General features: G+C 38.9%; 1 pseudogene; it reads right to left on the minus strand.

Annotated features, from left to right (window-relative positions):
- Positions 1-3983: 3983 nt before the first annotated feature.
- Positions 3984-4804, minus strand: LOC103741678 (annotated as a pseudogene).
- Positions 4805-9690: the final 4886 nt, after the last annotated feature.

The following is a 9690-nucleotide window of genomic DNA, read 5'->3' on the forward strand; positions in this document are numbered from 1 at the left end:
TAAAAATTTGCTCCTTAATAATTAGTAGATGTGAAAAACATTACCATTGAAATCTACCTGATGACTTCATATCCATGCTCAGATGCCAAGGAGCTCAGAAAGTAACTGACTGTGACTATTAATAATCAGATATATAGAGATTAGGAACACATATGCAAACATCTTAGTGTTAATTGCATTGAAAATAAAATTTTCTCTATGAAACTGTGTATTTTAATAATGAAATGAAGATCTTTTTTAAAGGTTAAAACCTCATTTAATTTTATGTCTTATAGCGTTTATACTGAGTACAGTAATTATTATTAACTGTAATAATTCAACTGTATACCTAAGAATTTACAGCCAGTTTTGAAAGAGATGCATCTTAGCTCTGGAGAATCTTTGAATCTTTGAATCTTGAACAACTCTTATTTTCCAAGGCCACAATGTTGCTAATATACACAGAATAAAATAGGTGCTGTCCCTGGAGCACAACAGCCAAAATCAGCTTCCTAAAGCAAGCCTGTGCATGTCATGTCTTTGTTTCTAGGCCTTCAGTGGCTTCCCATTTGGAGTAACATGGGATCCAAACGGTTCTATAGGATATAGCTAGTTTTAGTAGAAAAAAATAAGGGTTCAAGTAGATTAAATAACTTAAAACTTTTGGACTGATCAGGGCCTCATAGAGAACTTGCTTCTGAAAACAATGCCCTGTTCTGTGACTCTTGGAAAGGCCCTACAGCAACTTTATGATTCAACCCCAGTACCAGCCCCAGTTCCTCACTGCAAGGCCTTTAGTGCTATTGCCTAATGGATTCTGATCAATGCCTCCATGATGTTGTTCACTTCCTAATTCTTTTCCAAATCACAGTTGAGTTTATATGTTTGGCACACTCTAAGTTATAAGCTTGTAACCTAGTCGCAAGGGAAGCTGGAAATGCAGATTTCTGTTTTCTGCTTTAAGAAAATGTAGACTCATAAGTAGAGATGTTTCTAGAGGAAGACAATTCAAATATATCACAAAATTATATATTTCTACTGCAGAAACCATAGAATCTAACTTTTTAATCTTTCAGACAGGGAATAATTTTCCTAATATCACACAACTTTCTCATTTGTGACAGAGGTGGTCCTAGAAGCCAAGTGTGAATTCATGTTCTCTACCAATAGGCATTGTTCTCTGTAGCTCTAACTGTATCATGTGGAACCTTCATACAGGATGTAGACAGTTAGGGAAAACAATCAAAATTTATTTTTTTAGTTCTTTACTAGAGCATGACTTTAATCTCATTATATAGCCCATGCTGGTCTCACATTCATAGTCTTCCTTTTTCAGCCTCTTGAGTGCTGGAGTTACATGTGTACACCATCATGCCTGGCAAAACTGTCATCTATCCTATCTATCTATCTATCTATCTATCTATCTATCTATCTATCTATCTATCTATCTATCATCATCTCTATCTATCTCTATCTATCTATCTAACTATCTTTCTATCATCTATCTCTATCATCCATCTATCAATCAACCTACCTATCTCTCTATCATCTATCTATCTATCTATCTATCTATCTATCTATCTATCTATCTATCATCTATCTATCTATATATCATCTATCTACCTATCACTCTATCATCTATCTATCATCTATCTATCTGTCTATCTATTATCTATCTATCATCTATCTATCTATCTATCTATCATCTATCTATCATCTCTCTATCATCACCTATCTATCTATATGTCTATCTATCTATCTATCTATCTATCTATCAATCATCTATCTGTCTATCATCAGTCATCATCTATCTATTGCCATCATCTATCTATTTTTTTTTGAGGCAGAGTCTCACTATGTAGCCCTGGCTGTCCTGGAACTCACTATGTAGGTCAAGATGGCCTTGAACTCACAGAGATCAACCTGCCTCTGCCTTCTGAGTGCTGGGATTAAAGGTGCATGCCACCACACTCAGCCACAAACTACTTATAATGTTATTCATTATATATAAATGTATATATATATATGCTTATTTCCCTCCCCCCCTTCTTTCTGTCCATCTTGATATATAGCAAGACTCTGAACTTGGAATCCTACCCAAGCCTGCAATATTCTGTAATTACAAATATGTACCACCACTCCTGGGTTCACTCAATGTGTATTTATTGAACAGTTATTGTGGGAAAGTCACTGCCTGCAATATATGGAAACATCAACATAGGGAAATACTATAGTGATAAACAATGTAGGGCTATTGTGGAGAATCATAGTTGGCTGTGGGAGTACAGAGAAAAATCTTGTTAAGTTTACCTATTGTCTTGGGATGTTTTCTATCAGGAAAAAAGCTAAATACCTCATTTCTGAGATTTTGAAATAGTTTTTAATTCAAGGAGCCAAGAGATCTAGAGATTACAACCAAGACATTTTTCAGAGTTAAGACTAGTAAAGATTTGTAAGTACCCAAAATTGCAGAGTCTCTATTAGCTATACCTCACTAGAAAACACTCAGAAGCCTTCCATTTCTTCATCTTTAAGATAAGAATAATGACTTCATTTGTTCTGAGGACAAAACAATATAATAAATTCAAGTTTCTTGTGGCTGTTAACAGTAGAAACCTATTTGAACTAGCTTAGTTAAAAGGAAGGTTTGGGGAATTCCATGGAACACAAGAGTCTGTAAGAAAAGCCATACTTTGGGAGAAACTCAAGCAAGAAAGTAGAAAGTCATCAGGAATCAAGGCAGTTTTGTTGCTTTAAAAAATGATATGTTTATTAATTCTTCAAGCATTTCATACAATGTACTTTGAGCATATTCACTCTTCTCTTGCCCCATCTCCTTTCAGATGATAGTGTTAGAGGGACTGACTGGTAGTAGAGGGAAAGCGGGAAGATGAACGCTAACTTCTGTTAGGTACTGTAACTATCAATTACTTAACATGTAAGTTAATACCATGCTAATTTGGGCTTTCATAGCTGTGAGAAAATACCTGAGAAAAACAACTTAAAAGAGGGAAGATTTCCCAGCCGTGGTGGCACATGCCTTTAATCCCAGCACTCCGGAGGTAGAGGCAGGCTATCTCTGAGTTCAAGTTCAACCTGGTCTACATAGACAGTTCCAGGCCAGCTGGGGCTACAGGGAGACCCTGTCTCCAAAAAAAAAAAAAGACAAAAAGAGGAAAGATTTGTTTCAATTCATGGTTTCAGAGATTTCAGCCTGTGGTTGGCTGGATACATTACTTTGGTATTGATGTTCAGACCCAAAAGTAACCATCATGGACACAGAGAATGTTTATTTCAAAGTTAGCAGAGGTCTCCACACCTCCAGGGTGAGAGCCCCGAGTGCTTTCTTGCTTTTCCTTTTATTGGCCTTGCAAAACAATTACAGCATGAGAAGCAGAAGCACAGTATGTGATTTCTCACAGGACACAAATGCTTTTTCCAGCTACTTTCCCCCAGCTACTATCTACGTACAAAGTCCTGCTATGGCTACTGACTATCTTTAAGGACATTCTGGGCTTTGGAATAACAAGTTCAAGATGAAGGTTGTGGTGTTGATCAGGATGCTGGCCAACACCTCCACACAGTTCCTTGTGTGCAAGGAACTTCGTGGCTCCAACTTGTTTGTGACCTTCCAAAGCAGCTTGTCCAGTTAACTCTATGTTGCCCAATCTCTTCTCTTTATACTATTTGTTTCCCGTCACTTTGGCCCTGTGGTAAGGCTGGACATCAAGTTAGGAGTGTGAGAAAGAGGAGGCTATTCATTTCATGGCAGATAGGAAGCAAAGACAAGAGAGAGGGAGAAAGGAGAGAGAGAGAATCAAGTTGGGCTCCCCTTAATAACATAGTTCTTCCAGCCAGGTTCTATCTTCTAAAGTTTCCACCACCTCTCAAAGTAGAGCCAGCAGAAGGGGAACAAATATTCAAACCTGTGGGAGACATTTCATATTTTTTTGTTTCTAAATTTTATTCATGAATTCGTACAAAATATTCCAGATCAAAGCATTTTAATCCTTACCCTCTTCCTGCTCTTCATCCTCGTTAATCTGGAAGTAATGTAATTCATAGCTCTCTTTGCTGTTAGCTACTACACGTAACCAATCACATAGATGATTCTTCTTCAAATATTTTTTTGGTGAGCTATTACAAATACCTTTTAGAAAAAGGCATCTCGGTGTTGGGAGCTGGAGAAACAACTTTCATTACCAAAAAATATAATATGGCTCTACAAACAGTTGACTTAAGCAGGACATTCTGCCTGCACTAGTAACCTTGAGAAAGAATTTATGGCAAGGTTATCTTTCTCTTCCCCTTGCAAACAGTTCTCGGAAAAGATAAGTCATGCAGTAATCTCTTGGAACACCTGGTGGTCAGTCACGTTGCTGAATTGCTCAGTTCCCCCACCCCATACCCATAAGAATGCTGTAACCTTTGACCAACTTCTTCAACCCCTTCTAAATACAAACTGTATATAAGGAAAGCTTGCAATACAATAAAGCGACCCTTGACAAGTGGACTTGCTTGGGCTCCGTCTACTCTTTCTTGCCCATTTTTCCTTTCAGGGAGTGGTCCCCCTTGAGCTTTACCTGTACAGGGTCCCCGCAGGCGGGGGCATCTCGGAAGTGACAGTGATCTTGCTCTTGCTCCTTCTGATGGTGACAACCCCTCCTCAGAGGTTTCCAGCCTTCCCATTCACTTTGATTCTTTCCTGGAGGAACTGCTCAAAATTGGCAGCATCCATGATTCAATCTTCTACAGGGAGGTGCAGTCAAGGGTGAACTTAAAATCATGCTTCTTTTTTCACCACACACTTTTTCACAGGCGCCATGGTGGCAGCAGAGGCAGAAAGGAGACATTTCATAATTTAAATGCTGTAAGGACTTCTTATCATTGGAGAGTGACCTTAAGACCTTGTGTCCACATGGAAATCCCATAAGAAAACTCTCTTGATAGTCATCCCGTCTCCTTTTTAAAAAATATTTTATTATTTTTATTTTATGTGTATGAGTATATTGCCTGCATGTAGGTAGGTGCACCAATGTTGTGCATTGTCTTTGGAGGTCAGAAGAGGGCCTCAGATCCCTTGGAACTGGAGTTACAGATGGTTGTTAGCTGCCATGTAGGTCCTGGGAATCGAACCCTGGTCTTCTGCAAGAGCAGCTAGTGCTCTTAACCACTCAGCCATCTCTCAAGCCCCGCCCCCCAATCTCTTTTTTTAGTTAAGCTGGTGGTGGACTTGGGAGTGTTGAATGCTTCATCTATTCATAGAAGAGTCCTGGAAAAATAGAAACAGGATTCTTTCCATTGCAGAAGAATTTGGTAAAAAAAAAAAAAAAAACTATCAGAAAATCAAGGTCCAACTGAGAGGCCTAACTGAAATTCCCAGGGATCCCAAGCCCCAGAAAACTACTTAAACATTAAGTGGAGAGATAGGCAAAAACTGGGTCTTTGCAGAAACATTGATAATTGGGGCTTAGAGAAAATTACAGAATGAAAGAAGGAAATGGGGTGGTTAAAGTTTGGGGACCAGTTCTACTGGAAAAAAACAAAGGAGGAGGAGAGAGAAAACAAAAAGATTTTTAGTAGCTTTCTATATTTATTTAATGTAAATAATCAATGAGAATAGATACAGGATCAGTGAGATGACTCAGTGGGTAAAGGCACTTGCTGCCAAGCCTGATGACATGAGTTTGAGTGCCAGGACCCACTTTGTGGAACAAGAAACAAGAAAATTGACTCCTGCAAGTTGTCCTCTGACCTCCATACGTGTCACCTCAAATAAATTTATGTCACACACAAATAAATAAATAAATGTAAGTTTAAAAATTAAAATATAAAATCTGAGTAAAAACTGTACAATTACAAAGAACAATAGAAACACAAGAGACCATATAACTCTCTAGCTCACTTTCTAGCATATGCTAGAGGAAAGATGGGTACTGTTTGTCCTAACATGGGTAAACAGAAAGTTCTCTGTGGAGTCCTAGTTTGTCTAGTCATTCCCAGAGAATATAGTTCTCAGCTCCAGGTTGTACTCTCTTGCCCTGATGATTTAGCAAAATGAAGGTGACAATTACTCTCTTTCTTTGGGCAGACCCCCTACCTCTCTTCATCCTTGATTCTCTTTTCAGGTTGGTCCCTCTGACCTTCAGGGTGCATGGAGGCAGAAGAGACAGTATCAGATCCGCAAGGTTCTCTTAGATTGCCTGCCATTTTAGACAGAGAGAAAAGAATCCACAGGCCAGCCCGAGTTGCTTGGATAAGATGCTAGCATCTGAGTATTAGATAGCTTTGAGTTCTCATGTTCAGGTTTACAATGTAGGAAATGTGTTTTATCTAGCCTGGCTAATCTCTGTCCATGTCATGAACTCGTTCAGATGGCAAGCCTCTAATGAGTGACTTGTTTGAGTTGTGGTGCTGTATTCCCAGTCCAACACCATGGTCACCTACAAGCTGGCATTTATCCAACACGGTGATGAGAGTGCTTGAACTGGAGAATTGCTTCAGTGATTGGCACAACACTGACCTGAGCTTGGCAAGCCATAAGGAGGTGAAGTATAGCAGGTAGATGCTGCAAAATTCTGGCTATGAATTTGCTATTTGCTTCACCTCAGCACAGAAAACATTACAGACACTTCGTACAGTGCTAGGTGCCATTGATTAGATGTGGCTACCAGTGGTGATGATTCGGCACCTAAGTGAACAGTACTATGGAGATCTGATGGGCCTCAATAAAGCAAGAACCACTGCCAAGCATGGTGAGGCCTGAGTGAAGATCAGGAGGTAGTCCCGTGACATCCTTCTGCTGCCAATGGAGTTTGGCCATGCCTTCTACAATAAAATCAGTAAGAATAACATATATGAAGATCTCAGGATGGTGATTTTGAATAGCAATGATTTCCTCCCTTGCTCCAGAGGACTTGGCTCCAGCAGGTTGGGGTCAATATTAAATTAAGTCTGTGTGTCTACACTATATGTGTGTAAAAATTTATGTATTGTAACTATATAAAATATATTTATATTGCTTATTTCATATATTATATTTAATGAAAATAAACAGCAATCCTTCTGGGGTTTCAACCACTTGAAATAGTCCCAAGTGTGGTTACCAGAAAATAAGGGGTTCCTCCTGTTGTCTCTCTTCTACTTTGTTTACTGGCAGTGAAAGGCCCTTAATTATATCCAAGTGTCTTTCACTGTGTTTGACTTCTGGATCATGTTCTAGTCACTTGGCCCTGCAACATATGCCTGGTATTCATTTTGAACAGAACTATATTGTTTTTCAAGGTCAGTATAGGAAGGAGTGTCATGTAGTTAAAAACTGTGGCAAGAACCAGGGATACCTAGGTTCCAGTTTGAGTTCTACCAGTTATTTGCTAAGTAATGCTGAACTTTTCTAGGTTTCTGTTTGCCATTCAAACAATAGAAGTGCTTACTGTTTTTGGTGAAAGGAAAGCCACATGCATCAACCATACTTTCAAGTCCACCCATTACATTTTCTTAAGCTTGGTTTCCACCTTCTTTCCCACCGCTTCTCTATTGTGGCGTTCAGCTCCAGTTCCGTGGGAGTCATTCTTGTTTCCTTAACCTGTTCACAGAGTTCCAGTTCTATGCCTTTGATCATGCTCTTCCCCATTTTAGATTGCTAGTTCCCTGTTATTTTTTGAGTATGCACCTCAATGTTCACATGCCATAAACTAAGGCATCTATGTTGAGAGTGAGAATTTTAAGGGATGATTAAGTCGTGTGGGTTCTATATTCATCAATGTTAACGTTATCATGGGAATGGGTTAATTATTAGGAGAGTGCATATGATTTCAAGCAGGGTATGGTAGTTCGTTCCTAAAATCCCAGCACTCAGAAGGCTGCTGCAAGTTCAAGGCCACCACAGGCTATATATTGAGTTCCAGGCCAGCCCGAGCTGTAGTGTGAGCCCCTGTCTCAAAAACACACATACACACACGAATCTCTCTCTGTCTCTGTCTCTGTCTCTCTCTCCTCCCCTCTCTTTCTCTCTCTCCACCATGGAATGATGGAGCAATAAGGACCTCAACAAATGTCTATGCCTAGATCTTAGATTTTCTATCCTTGATAATGGAGTAACTGAGAAATCTATTTCTTATATATTATCTACTCTTGTGTAGTCAGATGAGCTAAGACAAGTCCCTCCTTCCTACCTAAGAAAATTCAACTTAGTTGAGCTACAGGACACCAAAGGGAGATGAGCAGAGGAGTGTGAGAAGGGCTGTTCACATACCCTGGTGGTGTTCATTCTGCACTTGGCAAAGAAAATAGAAAAAAGTCCCTGATGTTGATGGACACAAGGTTGAGGTGGAATAGTGATGCAGGTAAAGAACATTTGGGAAGACATGGGGGCACATGCCTGTATTCTCAGCACTCAGGAACTGAAGCAGGATATTTATGAGTTTCAGACCAACCTGTGCTATGTAGTGAGACTCTGCCCCAAAAAGACCAAATAGAAAAAGGAAAAAAGGGAAAAAGATCATTTAGAAATCTGTTCTGAGACCTCTGTGACCTTAGACTGGCACAAAGAAAAGAATTGAGGCCAGACTAATTAATGAAACCAGGCTCTTCCCACAGGAATCTCAGTCTTTGGGAACAAAACTCAGGAAATCATCAAAGTCCACAGAAACTGATTGCTTTGGATCCCCAGAAGTCAAACGAAGTTAAGTTTCTATTCAAATGCTTCAACAAAGAGAATGGAGTAGGATACACATACATGGAGGCTGTTAATGTATATTCCATATAAATATATCTGGTTAGTGTTAATCAACATAGTAAATCCCAAGAACTTTAGTTAACATTTGGTGTTTTAATTGCGGATATACATTTTGTGGATAAGTTATTTGAAGAATCTCATGCTCCAAAAGGCTTTGTAATACTTAAGTTGCATGTAATGACACCAGAGACTGTGAAATATCATAATGAAAACCAGAAGTGCTTTTTTCTCATTGTCAAGTGATGCTTAAATGATAATGCTCAAAACACTTGTATTGGCTAGAAATATATAGCATTTCAATCTTTATCTGCATGGGCTATAATAATGTAGCCAGTCTAGTAGCATAATTATCTTGTGGAACGATTCTTGTGGGCCTATTCAGAGGCTTACTGCAAAATTTTTGCTTGAATCTTACCAGTAAAATATGCCACATGCAAAGTGCTATGAGGGTACCTGTATTAGTAACTTTTCCTGTCGTTATGATATAATGCCCTGACAAAAGTAATTAAAAGAGAAAGGGTTTATTTTGACTTACAGTTCCAAGGGATACAGTCTATCATGGGAGGAAGGGTACAGTGGCAGGAATAGGAGACACTGGTTACACTGTGTCCACAGTCAGAAAGCAGAGAGTAATGAATGTTAATACTTAGCTATTTTCTCCTTTTTATGTAGTCTGGGACCCAGCCCGGAGAACAGTACCCCTCACTTACAGGATATATCTCCCCATTTTAATCAACCTAATCTAGAAAATCCCTTACAGACATACCCAGGAGCTAACCTAATCTAGATAATTCCTTCTGGGAAAGACCTGAGACTTGTCTCTTAGATGATTCTAAATCTCATCAGTTTGAAAATCAAGATGAACAATCAAATTACATAAGGGGTAGAAACTTGGGATTTCATTGTAGTTACAGAAGAATCATGTTTTTTAAAAAATTATTTATTTAATAACCACATACTTAGAAGAAGCATTT

This window comes from Nannospalax galili, unplaced genomic scaffold, assembly GCF_000622305.1.
Source record: "Nannospalax galili isolate Female #2095 unplaced genomic scaffold, S.galili_v1.0 scaffold741, whole genome shotgun sequence".
Taxonomy (NCBI): Eukaryota; Metazoa; Chordata; class Mammalia; order Rodentia; family Spalacidae; genus Nannospalax; species Nannospalax galili.